Source organism: Lissotriton helveticus, chromosome 2_2 (genome assembly GCF_964261635.1).
Source record: "Lissotriton helveticus chromosome 2_2, aLisHel1.1, whole genome shotgun sequence".
Taxonomy (NCBI): domain Eukaryota; kingdom Metazoa; phylum Chordata; class Amphibia; order Caudata; family Salamandridae; genus Lissotriton; species Lissotriton helveticus.
This window is the reverse complement of record NC_136060.1, coordinates 42,310,376-42,330,636: the sequence shown is the minus strand read 5'-3', so window position 1 is coordinate 42,330,636 and position 20,261 is coordinate 42,310,376.

Below are 20,261 nucleotides of genomic sequence, written 5' to 3'. Positions count from 1 at the left end.
CCCCTTTATGGAGGTGTCTGCTTGACACATGTTCCCACTCCTTTAATATTACCTGCAGATCCAGCTAATGATAAAGAAGATAAGAACCTTTGTAAGGCTAGTTGAAGCTATTTACTTTTCTACTGTTATGTATTCGCTCCCACTCACAACGCCATGGGAATGTACCAGGGCCAGATGTAGGATTACCAAAAGGCTCCATGTTATCATAACACCCCTTTCTCTGCAGCAAATAAGTGTTTTCTGGAATTATTAATTCTGGTTCAGTTTAATTAAACACATCAGACTAAAACACCTAAAAACAATAATATGGAGGGGGCGTGGCCAAGATGGCGGAGTGAGTGGTCGCATCTGCTGCGAGCTCCTCTGATCCCGGACCCTTGAACCGTCATCCAGCATCGATCTCCCCCCGAGCTGCTGTGATCCGGCAGCGGGAGGTCACGGGATCCCGGCGGCGTCGTCCGATGTGGGAGCCAACCCTGTAACTGCCGGGATCAGCGTTGCTGACGCCATTGCGAGGGACGGCTGCCCAGAGCCGGGGCCAGTGGCGCAGTGAGGAGCGGCCCCGAGGGGGTGGTGCAACCCGGAGACGCCTGACTCGGCGTCCCTGCCCTGAGGTGTTGGGGAGGCGGACCCGGCCTCGCGGGAGAACCCGGAGCCGCGAGAAGGCCGACAGCTGAGGGTGAGGAGACAGCGGTGCAGACCCTGGCGGGAGGAGCTACAGGAGGCCGGGGCTGCGGCCTACACACTGGGCCTTGGTGGAGGTTGGAGAGCGGCCTCGCCCAACCACACGCTCCTTGCCATTGGAGCGGAACACTGGGACCGGACATTGACGCCATTGGGGGGGCGGCGGCCCGGAGCCCGAACCCGTAGCGAAGTGAGGAGCGGCCCCCGGGGGAGTGATGCGGCCCGGAGGCTCGGCGTCCCTGCTATGGGGTGACGGGAGGCGGGCCCGGCCTTGCGGGAGGCCCCAGAATCACGTGAAGGCTGACGTCCGAGGGTGAGGAGACAGCAGTGCAGGCCCCGGCGGGGGAGCTATGGGGGGCCGGGGCTGCGGCCTGCACACTGGGCCTTGGCGGAGGTTGGAGAGCGCCCTCGCCCAACCACACGCTCCCTGCCATTGGAGCGGACTACCGGGACGGAGCACGCACCCGAGGAGGTCAGTTGTGGACTTTATTTCTGCCACCGGGAGGTGCTGCGAGACGCGCCGGCTGCGGCCTGCCGCCCAGGCCCTGGTGCTGCTGCGGGGGTTGACTCCGGTTTGGCGGCCTTCCCGGGGTGGTGCTCGACCCCCTCGCTTCTGGAATCAGCCTGGATACGGAGTCGGCACATTGAAGGGACGAGGCCTCTGGCGACTTGGCGCTCACTGGGTCTACCTGGCGGTCGCCAGTGCGGAGGGTGTAGCATTGTGAGTGGCCGAGGTGGGGTGAGCTGCCCCTCTACACGATTGCTGCTGGGTGAGGAGGAGGGCTGATTCGTACCTCTGTGACTGACTGCATGGCCCTGAGGGCCTGAGGGTTTGCCTAGGGTGCCTGGTCTTCAGTACCGGTGAACCCCCGGTGGTTGGCTGATCCGAGGAGAGGACAGCGCGGCGGGCGGGGCCCCCGAACGCCCAGGTGGCTCCTGGGTGGGCGGAGTGGACAGTGTTGTGCTCCTCGTTTGGCCGTGACGGGCACCGACCCAACCCCGGGGCTGCGGACCCGACAGCGTTATCTGGCCTATAGGCAGAGGTGGACGGAGTGTGGTGCACTTGGCTGGGGTGCGGCGCGCCTCAGGAACCGGCGACAGACTGCCTGTAGCACCCAGGGGAGGAGAGGAGCGACAGTGTCGGATTGGCAGCGCCTTAGGTGGCCCAGGAGCACGCTATTGCAAGCAGGATGGCCGGCAATAAAGGGCCCAAGAAAGGGGATCGGACCCTACCGGATATGCTGAACAGAAACGCTGCGAGGCAAGATCGAGGGCAGCAATCTTCGAGCCCCCAGGGTGGCTCCCAGGGAGCGCATGGTGGGGAACCCCTGGTCACCAGATCTTTTCTGGAATCCCTTTTCAGCTCCCTGCGGGAGGACTTTCAGATGCTAAAACAGGAGGTGGCTGGTGAAGTGCGGGAGGTGCGACGAGAGGTTGACGGTCTAGGCGAGAGGGTGGCCACGATGGAGGAGGCCGGTCATGCCCGGGACGAAGAGATCTCACAGCTGCAGCAGGAAGTGGTACGGCTACGGGACCAGCAACTTGATCTTCAAGCACATGCCGAGGACCTTGAAAACCGGTCCCGGAGAAACAACATTCGAGTCCGGGGAGTTCCCTCCGGAGCGGAGGAGGAGGACGTGGCCGGTTACTTGAGAGACTTGTTCAGGGAGGTCCTGGGGGAGCCGGCCGACTTCCCAGTTCAAATAGGGCGCATAGAGTTGGCCTGCGGCGCCGATCTTCTGCTCCCCCCCCCCGGATATCCTAGCATTTCTGCCGGACTACCCTCTGAAGGAAAGGATCCTCCGAGAAGCGCGATTGAAACCCTCCTTTGATTTTCGAGGTCACCGAGTGGCCCTCTTCCAGGACCTGTCAGCGATCACACTACAGAAACGCCGGGCCTTTAAGATTGCAACTGACTTTCTGAGGGAACATGACACTCGATACTCGTGGGGACATCCTTTCCGCATCATCTTCCGCTGGAACGGGACCTTGCATCAGCTACGCTCTCTCCAAGACACTTGTGGTGTTCTGGGCATCACCGCAACGGACGAGGAGGCCCGACTCCGAATCGTCGGCGCGTCGTCTGGGACGGTTGGCAGGCGGTCCCTGGGCGTTGCTCCTCTGCCTCTTCCGTCCGACCGGATTCGGCCACTATTCGAACTGAGATGGACGACGCGGTGAGAGGAGTGGCCAGGGACACAGCGTCTGGAGAAGTGGCGCTGACTGCTTAAGAAGTACTCCGGGGGGAGATCGCCTACGCTTCCAGTGTAATGCAGGTTTGGGGGTCCTGGGGAGGGGAGGGGAGGCGGGTTGATGCATAGTGGCTGGACGTCCACTTTTGTGCTTTTCCACAGACTTGTCCGTTGAGGACCGGACTGGGACAATGGGTTCTTTGGGGGAGTTGGGGGACCAGGGGGGGAGGGTTGGGAGGGGACTCAGGGAGTTGGATAGTTCAGGGGAGGGTTGGGGGAAGGGGGGAGGGATCCGGGAGTTGGGATGGGGGTGAGGGTCGTCCAGTGCATAGTACGATTGTTGAGAGTTCTGAAGGTGGTCACACAATTTAGTTTGCCTGCGTCAGGAGGCTACATGCACACATGCATCTCCCTTTCTGCTTTGCTGCTTTTTACGCCATTGTGGGCGCCTTTACGCTCCGCCTTTGCAGGTGGGGTTCCTCTTGCTTGCTGCCTTTCTTCTTTCTATGCCTCCTACTTCTTTTAAGGTAGTTACCTTGAACGTTAGGGGTCTGAACAACCCTGTCAAACGGCGGGCGGTGCTCTCCCTCCTTGAGAATACACACGCTGACATTTGCCTCCTGCAGGAGACACACCTGCTGCCGCAGGACACACATAGACTGCGCTCCCGTAAGTTCCCGTCACAGTTCTTCTCATCTAGTTCCTCCAAGACGGCAGGAGTGGCAATTCTGGTATGCAGTCACTTTAAAGGGGAGGTCCTCCACAAACTTGCGGAACAAAAGGGTAGACTGCTGGCGTATCGGTTTAGAATTGGGGGTCTTATGTTTACCATTGGGTCCCTGTATAGCCCTAATGACCGACAAGAACGCTTCCTGCGAACAGCGGTCGAGGATATCACTGCCTCCCAAGATAGATATGTCATCATCGGAGGGGATTTTAACATGGTCTTTGATTCGGCTGTGGAAAAGTCGGCACAGCGCTACCCGCAGGTCGGGTAGTTCTCGGCCGACGGTAAGGAATGGCTGGCGGAGGTGGGGCTCCTCGACCTCAGGGGATATATCGCAATTTTCAGAACTTTGGCAGCCATTTCACTCCTTGTTGTTAATGGAATTTAAAGAAATTACTTGTCCCAAGTACCTCCGCCTCATGCGGCTCACGAGCCCCGCAGCACAAGCCCCGTGAATTGGTGGGTGACACACTTTCCCCGCAGGCAGTGATCCTGATGTTGCCCTTGAATTATGGCAGTGCACTGGACGTGGGGGGAGGGAGGGAAGTGGGTTGGGATCCGGGAGTTGGGTTGTTGGGGTTCAGGGGGGGAGTTTGAAATGGAAATGTTATCTCATACTGTACTGTGGCACTCCAGGTATAGCCGAAGGGGACTTATACCATACATTGCATTTAACCGTTTCAGCTGAAATTGGGGTTCTCCCCGCTTGAACTGAATGTCTCCTGTTGCTGCTACTTGGTCTTTGTGTGTGGTGCTGAATAAAATACTTTAAACTTAAAAACAATAATATGCAAAAGCCAAGCCCAGAACTGGAAATGCTGTATCCCAATGACCTGGTGTCACCTGATATTTAGGGTGATCTTATCAAAATAGAAACAATTGTATAGGCCCTTTATGAAGTCACCAACAAAGTATAATTGAAGACCTTCATTACAATCTCATAGCTAAAGGAAGAAAAACTAGGGGTGCCATTTAGAGTTTGGGGAACAGAGTTAATTCCATCAGGATGGCAAGGGACAATACCGTCACTAACCTGATGACCTGTGCCCATCAAATTTTGAGTTCTTCGCCAGCCCTGTAGACAGCTATCTATTGACAGGAACTGCTGTCATGGCCCTTCTTGTCTAATCAGGTAAAGTTAGACAGACAACACCATCAGACATAATAGGCAACCCACCAGCAAAAGTTTCAAATCTTTTTTGTTTTACAAAAACAGACTCCGAAAGCGTTTACACACCGCTACATACCTCTAGATGCTGGGAGTTTTCTCCTAGCTTGTGGAGATCATTATGTTTTTTCCTATTCCTTACCAACAGTTTTTATCCTAAATAGGGTGGATGGTATAAAGTCTGTACTACAACGACCCAAACTCTGACAGGCGCTCAGAGGAAGTAGTCCGTTGAGGAGCCATGAGCAAAGGAATGGGACTATGATTAATTGCACTGAATGTCATTGGAATATGAATGAATGTTCCCAGAAAATCAGAGGAAGATATGTAGCCATCAAAGTCACAGACAAAAAAACTCACAGAGATATTTTATTAATTGACTTTACAACACATATTGTGATAAGACAATGAATAATTACAGACATTTTGTTTCCTTGTTTCCAGTGAACTACGAGAGCCACCTTTATACTCAATTTACAGACAGGGGACATGGATCCACTGTTGAGGTTTCAGAACTGATTTGGAGGGATTCTCCTTTAAATTTAATTTTCTGGCTGTAACTCAGACACAGCCCTTGTGCTAGGAGATGGCTCATAAAGAATTAGCAATAGTGGGGTGCGAAGCCAAAGTATCTGAAACGAGGACAGAATGAAGCATGAGATCTCAGCACCTGGCTGTCTGCAGCCTTCCTGAGCAGTCATCACACAAAGGTAAATGGGCAGTACTGCTTAAAAACGTTTTCACCTTTAAAAAGAGAAAGCTCTGAACTGCCCCTCTCTCCTAACATCTATCCTATGTTGTCACTCAGGATGAACTAATCAGCAGCCATTTGCCAACAAGGACCTCACAGAATTTCTGTGGGTAGTCTTTTATCCATCCTCCCCCACCTCAATGCCTGGGTCTCCACTCTTCAGCCATAGGGATGCAGTTAATACTTTCACTGTTTAGAAAAGCTGTATCTGCCCTCTGTCACTACATGCACATAGATTGTCAACTCAAAGGCCTGGGAGTCACACAGACTATTCTACCTGACACTCATTGCTCTTGCCTGGCCTTCCTAACACTTCTGCCACATATGTACCTCCACCATACTTCATATAGCCTTTAAAGTTTCATAGACCGCTAGTCTGGTCCTGAAGCTGTCACTGCTGGCCTTGGTTTCCATTGCTGAGAGAACAGGCAATCAGAGCTGTTTGTTACTCAGAATCTCTGTTTAGGCCATCTGGGATGGCCTATCTGGAACCTCTCTCACCTTTTCGTGTGCTTATCTGAGCCTTCTTATGATTCTGAGCTCCCCTTTGCTGATTGTCATAGCTCTTTGACCCACTTTGATAGCCATTACCATTTCTGCTGACTTCAGCCATCTGAGTTTTCAAACCCTTTCGGTCATTGTTCACAGACCAGCCTCCTTTTCAAGCATTTACCTTTAGACCCATCTGCCAAGTTTCAGTCCCTCTGCCACAGATCCACCCTTAGACTACTGTGCCAGCATTGCACACTGTCTGCTATTACTCAGAGGTTAGAGTGTAACAGTCCTGCCTTCCCAGGCCCTTCCTGATTAGGCGCACTTGGGCTAGGCATGTACATTTTTGTCCTGGTCTGGTGCCCTTGATACTGGTCTCCTTGGTCTCCTTAGTCCCTAACCTACTTATCTTGGTTTCCTGGTACTACTGTCCATTACACACCAGGTCCTGAACTTCCTAATCCTTTTCAACCTCATCCTGAATCTCCTGGTCCTAGATCTACTGCTCCTTGCCTATCCTGGCTCGCAACGGATCATCCTAGTTTTCCTAGTTCTGATGTTCTTTGACATCCAGTTCATGCTAGCCTTGGAGTTTCCTGGCCCTAAACCCCCTTGTCATCATTCCCATGTACTCTGCAGCAAATCCTTTGTATCCTCGGTCTCCTGTTTGACTGGCTCCTGGTCTTGGACCTTTTCATCCCCCTCACCGTAATTCTCATCCATCGTTCCTTCTGGACCAGCTCCCCTGGTTTATCTATTTTCCTGGTTTACTGTTCCTAATTATTGGTTCTCCTGGTCCATGTAGAGCTAGTCTTAGTTCTAGTACTCCTTTGTCTGCTGTTTGTCTATCAATTTTCCACTGCTGTTCACACTGGCTTTAGTTTTCCTAGCCCTTCTAGGCCTTCAGTTCTCCCCCAGTCCCCTTGTCCTACTATTCCTCCTCCTTGTTTGCCTCCTAGTTTGCCTGTTCCATCTTCTTCCACCTTGTTCTTGTCCACCTGACCCTGGTCCCCTCTATCTTGGTCCTCCTTGTAATGGTCCTCCTGAGTCTGGTCTTCCTCATACCTCTGTAACTAGTCCTCCTAGTTCCCATGTTGGGAGTCATCCTTGTTCATGTAGTGCTGGTCAACCTAATTTAGAAACACCAAGAGTCCGACCCTCATGGACCTTCTGATCCTGGTCCCACAGAGCCAAGACTTCCGGGTCCTATAATCCCCACTGGTGGTTCTAATCAAGGGTCTCCAGTTCCTGCTAGCCCTGGTCCATTCTGGCTGTGGCCTTCCCGGTCCTGGTCTATTCAATTCTGGCCCCTCGGTCCTCCTTAATCTGACCTCTGTTATCTTGGCCCTCTTTCCAGCGGTCTCCTATTACTGGTCCTATTTGGTCTGTCTAATTAGTCTGCTACCCCTGGCCAGCCTCGTCCCTCTGTTCCTGGTCACTGTGATCAGGCCCACTTAGCACCACTTGTCATTATGGTCCAAAGCATTCTGTTCCTTCTACCCCCTGGTCCTTTGTTCATTTGGGCCCTTGTCTACTGGGTCCAGATCCCCTTTTCCATATCATCCTGTCTCTCCAGGTCCTTCTTAACCTGGACCACTAGTCCTATTTGTCCTAGTCTTGATCCTCATCATCTGCTTTTTCCTGGTTCCTTGTAGCATTGGTAACCCTGGACCACTTAGATTTGGTCTAAGTGGTCCAGTAGTTCCACCTCCTAGCACTTATTAGCCAAATTGTCATCATGTCCCTCCTACTGATCCCACTCCTTCATTCTCAGCCACTCTCCACTTTCGTCAGGCACAGCCTCCAAGACTGTCACTCAGATTTGATTTTTTTTGGGCGGGCTTTTAGATTTCTTTTCCTGAGATAGTACTATCAAGGACAGAGGGTTCAGTAGAGACACAACCTTGTCCAATTAAAACACTGCTTGGCATGTTAACAATGTAATCTACCATTTCCAAGATACATTGTGCAGATGACTAAAATATCAGTGTGCCTGGAGGGCCACTCACGACATGGACAATTATATGCCTGACACCTATTCTGCTGGGTGAATAGTATGAAAAAGTGTGTTTATTCACAGACAGCAGAGTTAACTCCTCCTTTGAATTACCCAGATATGTTCCTTACCTGACTCCTCCTTTCCCATTACTGTGTCTCACTCAATTTACCTCCTGCAACTGTCCCAAAGCACAATGCCTCCAAGCAACAATTGCCTGCTGTATGTGTCCCCTTCTTTGTGGGGCCCGGATACCACCTATTTGTCTGTTTTTCCTGTTTGCTGCTGCTTGTCGACTGCTGCTGTGTTGCCAGGTTTGAAATACTAAGCAAGCATGGCCCTCTTAGTAAAAAGTCTAGAACTAGCACAAGGTATTCCATAAGAAGCCCAAAAAGAGATTTTTCCTGTGTCATCTTCAGATGATTTTTCCAGAAATGAAATTTGCATCGGGCAACCATAACAGGTGTTTCTGAACGAGGTACCAACATTAACTCGAATCGGGCTAGATCCTGCCACCCCAGCAAATTACATCCTTTTAATGCTACATATATGTTAGATGGGGCTTTCCCTCCCAAACATGTCAAAACATCCTCAAAGTACCCAAGTATATTGATGGCCTGCTCCCCGAAAGCTTTGGGATTGAGATCTGGTGGTTCAACTGTTTTACTATGTCCCCACACCTTATTTTTTTTGCATCTGATAGGATGGTGAAGGGAGCGCCAGAAACGGCCATCATATTAAGTATTACATCACCAACTCAGACATCACATAACGGGCTTTTGATTTGTGTAGTTTGTACCTTCAATGTTTAAAACAATGCTAGACAAATCATTGAATACGTCATTGGCCATTTCATCCATCGCCATACTTACACAGTTAACCCTAAGCTGTTTCTGACATCCTCTGCACACCGTTTGAAAATGCCCAATTTTCTTGCATTTCACATAGTGCTTTCCCACCGCTGGTCAATTGGCATTATTACTTAAATGTGTTTATGAACGACAGCGGTAGCAGGGAAAAAATTATTTTTTATGCTGAAAGATTGACTTCTTATCTTTTACCTGCAATAAACTAAAAGTATCATACTCCTTAACTATAAGTGCTGTTTGATCTTGAGCCATAGGCTTAGTGATGGCTCGATTCCTTTTGCAATACCTATAACTCAATAAGAGTGGGATCCTTGCACCCCATAAAATGCTCTTGAATTTTTTTTCACAACAACCATAAACAAGCTGATCTCTTATATACATATCTAAAGTCTCTCCGAAGTTGCAAGTAAAGCTGGAAGCCTTAGAGCAGACCCAAATTCTTCAATGCTTTCATCAGTCTCCTGTTTTCTCTTGAAAAAGTTAAATCTCTCCAATAGAACACTTGTTTCCTCTCAAAACTTCTTAGTCTTGTTAACCTTTTAATTGCTTCTGTGTTCTCATTCCACTGACCAAATTGATGCAATGGTGTATCCAGTTGAGGGAGATTATCAACAAATTGTTGGCCTTCTTGGCCTAAATAGTAAAGCATGCCTGTGATTCTCCGGAAAGTTTTCATAGAGTGCATAACCGAACAGCAAGACCTGGGCAGTGCTGACACTCCGGCAGCTAGATTCCTCAACAGGGTCATGGCGTGAGCTTCTCTGGCACAGTTAGATCGGTACAAATTGTCGCCAATAAGTTGAGAATGGCCATACAGGGACCAAAACTATGATCAAACGAGTTTATATGTATAACAGAGGAGCCCACTGGAAAAAGACCCTCTCCATGAAAGTCCCAGAGCAACTGCTAGGATAACTGTTGCATGGAATCTTTCATGAAGATGGGTTCCAGAATGCCCAACAACCAACATTCTCAGAATGGCATAATACGTGTTTTAAAGCACGTAACAGTGGAGCATGGGCATTCCCATGCAACCACCCAAGATGTCTGATGCTAAATCCTATATGCTAAATAAAGTATCCAGGGTTTAGCGTCAGAAAACCGCACCTTTTTGAAGTAGGCGCAAGGAAGGAGAAATGCTTTTATGTTTCCATCCTTTTCCGACTCTATGTGAGCTGCACCTTACAGCACACAGACAAAGAGGGAAAAGGGTTAAAGTCAGTCTATGCATAGTATTTTGTACAGCACACATACAAAGTAGGAAAAGGGTTAAAGTCAGTCTATGCATAGTATTTTGTACTGGAAGGTTATCCTTCCAGTACAAAACCTATGCTAGACTTACAGAAACACTCTTGCATCATGGTGCAAAGGTGTCTCCGCTGTGCGCAGGGAAAGGGAAGGAGAGTGCCATATTTCTGGAAATATGGTGCTCTCTTCCTCTCTACTTTTCCAACACACATCATTTACGGCTGCTACACCGTGCTGTGTAATTAAATGGTAAATCTGCCTCTTTGACTCTTCATTGGAGGATTGCCTGTCAAAAATCAATCACCGTGACTTGGGCACAGAGAGGCTGATGTTTAACTAAGTGACTGTTTATGACAGTTTATGCTTGCGAAAGCCATGTCCTCATCCGACAGCTGGCGAGGTATACAGTGTGTAGAGAAAAATACTCTGAAAGAAAGGTGGAAGATAACTTATCAGCATGCAACAGGGTCCAAGGTACAAAAACGCCATGTAAGCCAGCTGTATCAGCTATGATTCTGGAGGGTTTTGTTATTGATTGGAAACCCATACATATGCCATGCCTGGGACTGCATATCCCTTGACTAATCTCAACACATAATTTACTCTTCCTTCTGCCATTACTGCTATCTGTAGTTCACGAGTTCAAAGCCCACAAGGAGTTTCAAGTGTAGATAATTTGCACAATTTTAAGTCAACAAAGTTCATGCTACACTGCAGGAGGGCGGTACTTTTATTTTGTATTATCTCTTGTTGAAAATATATTCACGTGCAGTTTGAAAGATTATTGTTTGTGCTCGATCTGAAATTACAACAGTGACTTTCCTCAACAAATGATTTGGTCTTGGCTTTAGCTCTTTAGTGAGTGTTGTTGTCATCAAACAACATGCATTCCTTAAAATAGAAATACAGACATATAAATAGAAAGGGACTTTAGGACAGCTTCTACGCTACTGGCTACCGTGGTTCAGCTGGCTTTAGCCAATTACGTAGCAACGTTTTCCATCAGCAATTTATTTCGATGATTTTTATTTATTTAATAACATAAAAGGTCTTGCCACCATGCACTCAAATAAATTTACTTGCAGAACTAGCACAACTTCCCACTCCTTCAATCACCTCAAAGTCGAATGCAAATTAGGCAACATTCATACATACATCACCTTGGTCATCAACAGACTGACAACCTACTAATAACAACTTCCTAACTGAATATCAGGAACAATACGAAGAACTTCTAACCACAGTAACCACGTCATCAGACTGGGAAATGTAAACATTCAGAGCATTAAAAAAGGCTGTACAGTAAACTACAATGGAGAAGGTGGAATCCAAACTACAGTGCTAAATGACTGCAAAACCCACAACTACATTAACAAAAGTGAAATCCGGGGCGTGGCTTGGCGCCCGAGAGGAATGGCGGCGCCTGAGTGAGGCTCTGCGGTGACTCCGGGGAAAACTCTTATTTATATTTATTTATTTCCTGTACAGAGGCTGATTCCTGCTGTCGAAGCTCTTCCGCTATGCTCCACGAAGCCTGAGGTCCTTCTTTGGTGCCTTCGGACGTAATATTTGCCTGCAGCGTCTCGGACGGCGTCTCTTGTAACTGCGGCCGCCATCTCACATCGGCCGCGGTACCGAGTCAATTTGCTGCATTGCGAGCGCTTTACCTTTCGCCTCGCACTAAGAGAATGACATGCCCCATGTGTTCTCCTCCACCTGCTACATGACGTCTGGAGCTCTTTTCGCCTCATAATGCCCCAACATCTTTACAAGTGAGTCTGTGAAATTATTTTTATGACGCGCCCGCCATTTTGTGCGAGTTGGCGCACCGCGCATTTTCTGTCGGGGTAGCACAGTAATGCCTTCCAGCTACTTTCCCACAGTTTAACTTCACGTATTTCTTATTTATACTACTTCTCCATTGACTTTCAGTTACTAGTGCACCTCCCTTGCGCTTGCAGTAGATTACTTACTGCATTCGTATTATTGTTGCACATTGCTTACCAAAGTCTAATGGTGCTCCAAAGTGACATTGTGTTGACCTTTTGCCAGACGAAGCTTGCATCTGCGGGGGCATATATTTAAATGCGCAGCTTTCTACAAGCTATGTCCTCTGACTACCAGCACGCCTTTCGGCGTATTGTTACATCTATGTCCAGCCTCAGACTCTGACGTGACCAGTTAATGTTCATTTACTATGCTTTTTCGCTCATTGACATTTATTTTTCCTCATGATGCTGTTGAAGTGACTCTATTTTGTTATTTGTGATGCTATTGGTATCCTGCGCAGTGTACTCCCTATATTTTCTATAATCGGTCTGCTTTTTTTCCATCCTAACATTGCTAAGTCATATTGATACTGCTTTTCAATACATGGCCTTTGGATGGTTACTTGCCCTCCTTAAACCTCTCGGCTTGAGGCTTGTGTCTCTACATAAAGACCGCTATTCTTACAAGTTCTGCGATTTTTTTTTTGTTGTTTTTTTTTTTTTTTTAGCATACTGTGCAGACTCCCTCTTGTCTTCGCACTTGCCGGTGACCTTCCTCCAGTGATGCCAGTGGTCAGGCTATAGACTTGTTTGGATGATTCTTCACCTTACAGAGCGCCCTCTCACCCTTCTGCGGAGATAGCAAGTGCTGCGCAATCCCATCTTTTTTTATCTGTTTACCTGCATGAGGCGATTTATATCTATGTCGCGCTCTCCCTCCAAATCAACGACAAAGGTGGCCTTCGTGAAAAACTCTAAAGTATTTTCTGCCTTCTCTAAGCTAGAAGACTCCCTCAACTCTTCTGGTTCTGATAACATCATGGATCCTCCTCCACCATCATCAGGAAAATCCACCACCAAAAGACTAAAAAAAGATCCCCCTTCGCCACCCAAACAATCCACGCCTGTTTCCATGGAACTTTTGCTGGAAGAGATACGATCCTTCCGCCCCTTTTTGGAGGAGATTGGGACTCTGCGTCCTTTTATGGAGGAAACTACTGTCAAGCTCCAGGCTCTTAATGATAGCTGGTCACAAATCGAGACAAGAGTTTCTACAGTTGAACAGTCAGTCGCTTCCTTCCAAGAAACTAGCACCAAAGTTCTTCATTTCACTTCACAGGTGGACACCCTCCAAAGGCAGGTAAAGAGTTGGAAAACAGAAATAGACGCAACAACCTCCGTATTTACGGCCTGGCAGAAGGTCTTGAGGGTGCAGACCCTATTGCTTTTTTCAAATCCTTTCTCCCTATGCTACTCCACTTGCCGGAAGGTACGAATCTTAATATTCAACGAGCACATCGTCTGGGCCGCCCTCATACTTCCACTTCCACATCACAGCATCCACGTGGTGTTATCCTCTATTTCTTGGAATATACTGATCTCTTGAAAGTTCTTACAACTGCCAAGGCTTCTCCCAAATTGTCTTGGTCTGGTTCTTCCCTGTTCTTCGCTCAGGACTATGCTAAAGCAACTGCAAATCGCCGGAAGGCCTTTCTTGGCATGAGAGATGACCTTCGTTCCATGGGTGCTCGATATGACCTGTATCATCCTTGCCTGTTCAAAGTCACTTATAACAACAAGACGACCACCTATGAGTATCCAGAGAGATTGCAGAGTTTCATTAATGCACACAAAACTACTGCCATGGATTCCTCTGGTCCTTCTTCTTCCTGCCCTGGCTGAGTTACTAATTTGTTTATCATTGCGTTGTTCATGTTTGCTCATGTTTCTGTTTTTTCTCTTTCACGCGATGCTTTCTTGAATGTTACTCATATTTACTTATATAATTGTTGACCGTTTGCTTTCTTGATGTAAATTTGTAACTTTCTCTTTTATCTCCCCTCTTTGCCTTGACAGGATCCCCTCCTCATTTGCTGATGTTTCCCTGGTTTCCCGCCCTGCCGTCCTCGGTTGTGTTGCCTCACCTCTATGGCTCCCTCCCCCCCGATTCTTCCTCCTCGTCTCTTCCTCTTGTGGGTATGTACATCCGCTGTTTTCTCCCTCTCCCTTGTTTCTTTATGGTTCTTTGTTTTTTTGGTGTGCTTCAATTCCTTTGGCCGTGCTGTCATTATACCATCTTCCTTCCAGGATGTTCTTTTCTCTTCTTCCTTTCCCTTTTTTTCTTCTTTTTCCTGCTTCTCGCACTGCACTCCATCTCCTTCTTTCTTTATGCGCACCTCTTATTTCTCGTATATCTTTTCTCCCCCTTCCTCTTCTTCCTCTTCAACGTACTTCTCTTTTTTCTTCATTTGTTTTCATTCATGGTTTTTTTTCTTGATTTCATTTACTGCGAATTCATTGCTTTATTGAACATGTTATGTCTCTGAATATAACTTCTTGGATTGTTAAGGGTATTAACTCCCCAATTAAGCATCAACGTATCTTATCCCATCTAGCCAAATTGAATGTTGACATTGCATTTCTCCAGGAAACTCACCTTTCTGCTACGGAATCTGCTAAGCTCAAAAGAAGCTGGGTGGGTGATGTTTTTTATTCACAGGGTGATGGTAAACGTAATGGTGTTGCAATTCTATGTCGTAGGTCTCTGCCCTTCACAGTTATTTCCCAGGAATCTGATACCAATGGCAGATGGACGCATGTTAGACTATCGCTTAGAGGTGTTCCAATTTCTCTCCTTAATGTTTATGGCCCTACCACTGGCGAACCCCTGTTTTGGGCTGAGTTCTCTCCACGCATCTCCCAATTCATGGATGATAATTTCATTCTCGCTGGAGATTGCAATCAGCCATTTGATCCGTTTATAGACAGGAAATCTGATGCCACTTTTGTCCCTAATAAACAGCACAAACTTTTTACCCAGGCCATATCCCAACATAAACTCGTCGACTCTTGGCAACACTGTAACCCAACTTGCAAGAATTTACCTTTTACTCATCATATCACCACTCCCAATCACGAATTGATTACGGTTTTGTTTCCCATGATCTTGCTCAAAGGCTTACTGCAGCAGATATTGGTCCGATTCTGCTCTCGGATCACGCCCCTGTTGTAGTTAGCCTAGATGTACTCCCAAAAGTTGATGGGCCCAGGAGGTGGCGATTTAATAATGCCCTCCTCTTGAATCCCAAGTTTTCTACTTCCTTCACCGCTTTTTTTGATGAATTTTTTCTATTTAACGATGTTCCCATTACCCCAAAACATACTGTCTGGGATGCTTTCAAGGCAGCCTCGCGCGACTTCATTATTAATTATGTTGCAAAGAAACGCAAGATTGCGCGTCAATCTACTACAACTCTCCTAAATAACATTAAGCAATTGGAACACGCCTACTTCACCTCACATTCCAACGATAGTCTGACAGCTCTAGTTGCTGCTAAGCTTAATTATATTGAAAAGTCAACTGAAGATGCTTCTTTGTATTTACTTAAATCAAGTGCTAAATTTTATGGTGATAGGAACAAAGCCGGGAAAATCCTTGCCAATTATTTGAAGGTCAAGCATAATAAGATGAATATTGAGTCTGTTTATGAATCTAATGCGCATTTACATCATAAAGATGCTGACATCCTTACCACATTCTCCCGCTTCTACGAGACTCTATATACATCTGACACTCAACCCTCTCCTCATTCCTTCACCCATTTCTTCTCAACTATTCAACTGCCTTCACATTTCCCTCTTGATTTGTCCTCATTGGAAACTGACATCTCACAAACAGAGCTACTTAGCGCACTCCAACATCTTAAACTTAACAAAGCTCCTGGCCCAGACGGTTTCACTGTCGAGTTTTACCTTAATTTCTCCAAATTATTGATCCCAAAACTACATTCTCTTCTTCATTCCTTTTCTGACTTAGGTATCTCCTCAGGGTCCTTTTCAGATGCACACATTTGTTTAATCCCCAAGCCTGACAAAGACGTGCAATACTGCAAGAATTATAGACCTATTTCCCTTGTTAATTTTGATTATAAAATTTTCGCCAAGTCTTTGGCGATGAGACTAGACCATCTTTTACCTGACCTTTTAGGAGAAGAACAGTCTGGCTTTGTCAAAGGTCGTTATATCACAGACAATACTAGACTTTTGTTCAATATCCTATCAAAATCATCTCATCTCCAACACTCCCTTGCCGCGATAGGCTTGGACGCTGAGAAGGCATTTGACAGGGTTGATTGGCCCTATCTTTTCCACACCCTCGGTTGGTTCGGGTTTGGCCCTAAATTTACTACCCTTGTCTCTTTATTGTACTCTCACCCACGTGCTGCGGTATATGCCAATGGCCAAATCTCCCCCTACTTTGACCTTGGCAGAGGAGTTTGTCAAGGTTGCCCCCTTTCACCCTTTCTTTTTAATCTTGCTTTAGAACCCTTTTTATCCAGGCTGCGCCAAAATCCTGACATCCATGGCTTTCAAACTACGGAATCCTCCATTAAACTTGCTGCATATGCAGATGATATTCTACTATTCATCTCGAATCCTACGGTCTCTATTCCTGCTTTCTTGGAAGAAGTAGGACAATATTCTTTAATCTCTGGCTACAAGCTTAATAATGATAAATGTGAGATCCTCCCCCTGACAAAATTCACCTTTAAACCTGATTTTAGTACCTCTAATTTTACCTGGAGCCCTTCCCACATTAAGTACTTAGGATTGCATATTACTCCTTCCATCCCTGACACTATTTCCCTTTGCCTTACTAAATGCATTCAGAAAATCTCAGACCTCACCACCCGGTGGCATCCTCTCTACCTGTCTTGGTGGGGTCGTTTAGATACCGTTAAAATGATGTTATCCCCCATTGTTTTATACACAATCTCCAACATCCCTGTCTCTATCCCAGCCAAATTTTTAAAGAAAATTAACTCGATTTTGTCCTCCTTTTTGTGGCATAAAGCAAAACCCAGAATGTCCCTTGCGAGGCTCATTCGCCCCACCTCTGAAGTTGGAGTTAATTTTCCTGACTTTCCGGCTTACCATAAGGCTTTTTTGTTACGCCAGGCTTCATTTTGGTTACAGGATCCTGATTCCCCTTCTCCCTTATGGACCAAAATTGAGCGCTCTTTCCTTTCCCCTTTTTCTTTTGCTGAATATATCTCTTTTTCGCGCAAACCCCTTTTGATTCCCACTCCCATTAATAAATTCACTGTCAAACTCCTCCTATCCTCTAAACCTTCCCCCTCCCCCCCCACAAGTATTGCTGATTTCCTCTCATCTACTATCTGGCATAATAAATACCTTCTAATCCGAGGGAAACCCATCTATTGGAGTTCTTGGAGATCCAAAGGACTGATTTGGGTATCGCAACTCTTTTCACACTCCACTTGCCTACCTTTCCACGCTCTACGTTCCACATTTAATTTACCGTCCTCCTTTGCTTCTAAATATCTTCTCCTTAAAGCAGCAGTCATGGAGGTCTATACGAGACTCCTGTCTGCACCCCCTTCTTCTATTTCACCTGATCCTACTCTCCGACTTCACTCCATTCTGCAACCTCCTCCTAAAGCTTCCGTTATTTACAAACACCTCCATGTGCATACACTCCCTAGACCCAAATCCCCGGCAGAAGAGCATTGGGAAAATGACCTTTCCACTTCTTGGCCAGTTTCTCTGTGGGACAAAATTTGGACAAAGATTCGTAAAACCTCTAGATCGGCCTCCTTGACTCAATCTCTATTTTTCATATATAATCGGTTGCTCCACACTCCATTTACTCTCCACAAGCGATTCCCTATCACCCCTGACATATGTTGGTCTTGCTCCTCACCTATTGCCACTCTTTTTCATATGCTGTTTCTCTGCAAGAATGTACATGCTTTGTGGTTGCAGGTTTGGGTACAAATTAATGTTATTTTCCATACTTGTATTCCTTTTTCTCCTACTCATGTCTTTCTGGGAAGCCTTTCTCCTTGTTGGGACGAGACTGACCTTCATATACGTGTTGTTGATTTATCACTGGCTGTTGCGTTCCAACAAATAACTATTAATTGGAAATCTTCCTCTACTATTACATTCAAAGCATGGTGGTATAATGTTTGCCATAACCATAGACTTGCCAATGCTTTTGTTTTTCCTGCCCAGTTGGCAGCTAAACGTGCAGATTTATGGCTTCCTGTTACAATGTTTTTGAATAACTGTGCAACTCGTTCCTTCTGCCCAAGACCTGCTCAGCAGGAAGTTCCCAAACCCCCATGATGCCCTTTCTTCCATTCCCTTTTCTTTGTTAAGCATGATTACCTGCATAATTTTGCTTGTATTTACTTTTATTTTGTATTTATTGTACCCTTTTCTTTACTTTTATTGCCCATGCTAAGTTTCCTGTTGTTACTTTTGTATTTACATTGTACCCTGAATTTTTCTTCCTAGGTTCCCCTTTCCCTCCTACTCCTTCCTTTTTTTTTCCCTCACAATTTCTCTTATTGTATTATGTATTCATGCCTTTTATTATGATCAATAAACCTTTCTTGAACTAAAAAACAAAAGTGAAATCTGATTCACCAGATAAGCATACTTCAAAGATGGCATAGATGGGGCAAAGAACTTCACAAAAGAACTGTTTAAAATCTAGAAAGAACTAGAAAAACTCCATAGAGGGGTAATGTTGCCAACTCAGAAAATTTCTGATTATCTTAACACTCACTTCATGCACAGAATAATGAACATCAGGCACAACATCACAGACAAACCAGAGAGACCCTGTATAGGAAGCTGGCATATATTAGTATAGTGAACTAAAAAGAAGGACACTGTGCAGAGAGTCCAGTGAGTCCAGTGAGTCCCCAGTTGGTTTACAGAGGCAAAGTAAATAATACTAAAATTCTATTGTGGTAGTGTAGGCGAGTAGTTAGACTTATCAGAGGGTAGTGCTAAGCATTTGTTGTTTGCACAGAAGGAATAAATGGGACACACACTCAAAGGATAAATCCTAGACCTTATTTTTATATTTATTTTCAAACTAAGAACTTCGTTCAAAGTTAAGTACTGTTTTTCTTATAAATTATCAAAGTTTGGAAAATAGTTCACAGTTGTGCCCAATTACGCCCAATGGATTCCTATGGAGGGAAGGAGAAATGCATAGAAAATTGGACAGATGGTTCTATGGGTTCATAAACAAATAGAATCCACCCAGGAGGGATAGGCGAAAAGTGGGGACACAAGGTCCAGGATTATATGTGTTTCCTACAATGGTGGGAAGCACATAGTGTTCTTTAAATACCCTTCACACACCAAAAGGGCCCTTGGTGTCATGCTTCATACATGCAAGGTATTTTTTAATACACACATATCCATTCACGTCTGACCCTACCACTCACAATCCTCACGCACCACACATAGTGATTATATCAGTGCTCCCGCATGAGCACGCGCACAACAGTACCTGCTTTCACCCTGCACAGCCGCAGAGCATATCCTCACAGCTGACGCGCCTTGCTCCGGCTCACTCACCGGGACCTGATCCCCCAAGCTGCATGCTCCATTTGGCACGTAGACCCGGGAGTGGCGGGAAATATAATTGGCAATTAGTGAAGGTATATTTACCGATCCCACCGCGCTCCTCAGTCAACCACGGAGCCGCGTACGGGACGGTTGTGGAAGGTAGAACTACTGCAGTAGTAAGTACGGCATAACCGACCTTTGCCTACAGGAGCATCCCTGCTGTCACTAAGTGAGTACTTCCTATGGCACTAATTGTATGCTGTATGTCTCTATTCTTTCAGAGTGCTTTTAAGTACTGAGTACCCTCCGTTTTCGTAGGCTCATTATGCCATTGGCCTCATTTTAGCAAGTATGATTTTTCTTTTCCACCCCATTTTCCACTAACTCATGTACATTTATTTACAAATGAACCACTGAAGCAACCTTTGTATACATTATAGAGTGTGTGTTTTATGTTAAATGTTGATTTGTCTAGTATTTTTTCAGGGCACTGCACCGGAATTATTAGGATGACTACTACGTCTGGAGACAGTGTATATTCACTTTTACAGGTCACGACTCTGACATGAGTGTCACTATGTAATATTTTTTGTACATATTTTTGTGTTCTTTTTCAGGTCCTTATTTAAGGCACAAACTTGTTACAAGCTAGTTACCACAATAGGCACATTTGGCTATGTTCTACACTCTACACATAATAGATTCTGTGTACTAACGGTACTATTCTGTTTCATGTGAGTAGGGTAGGGAT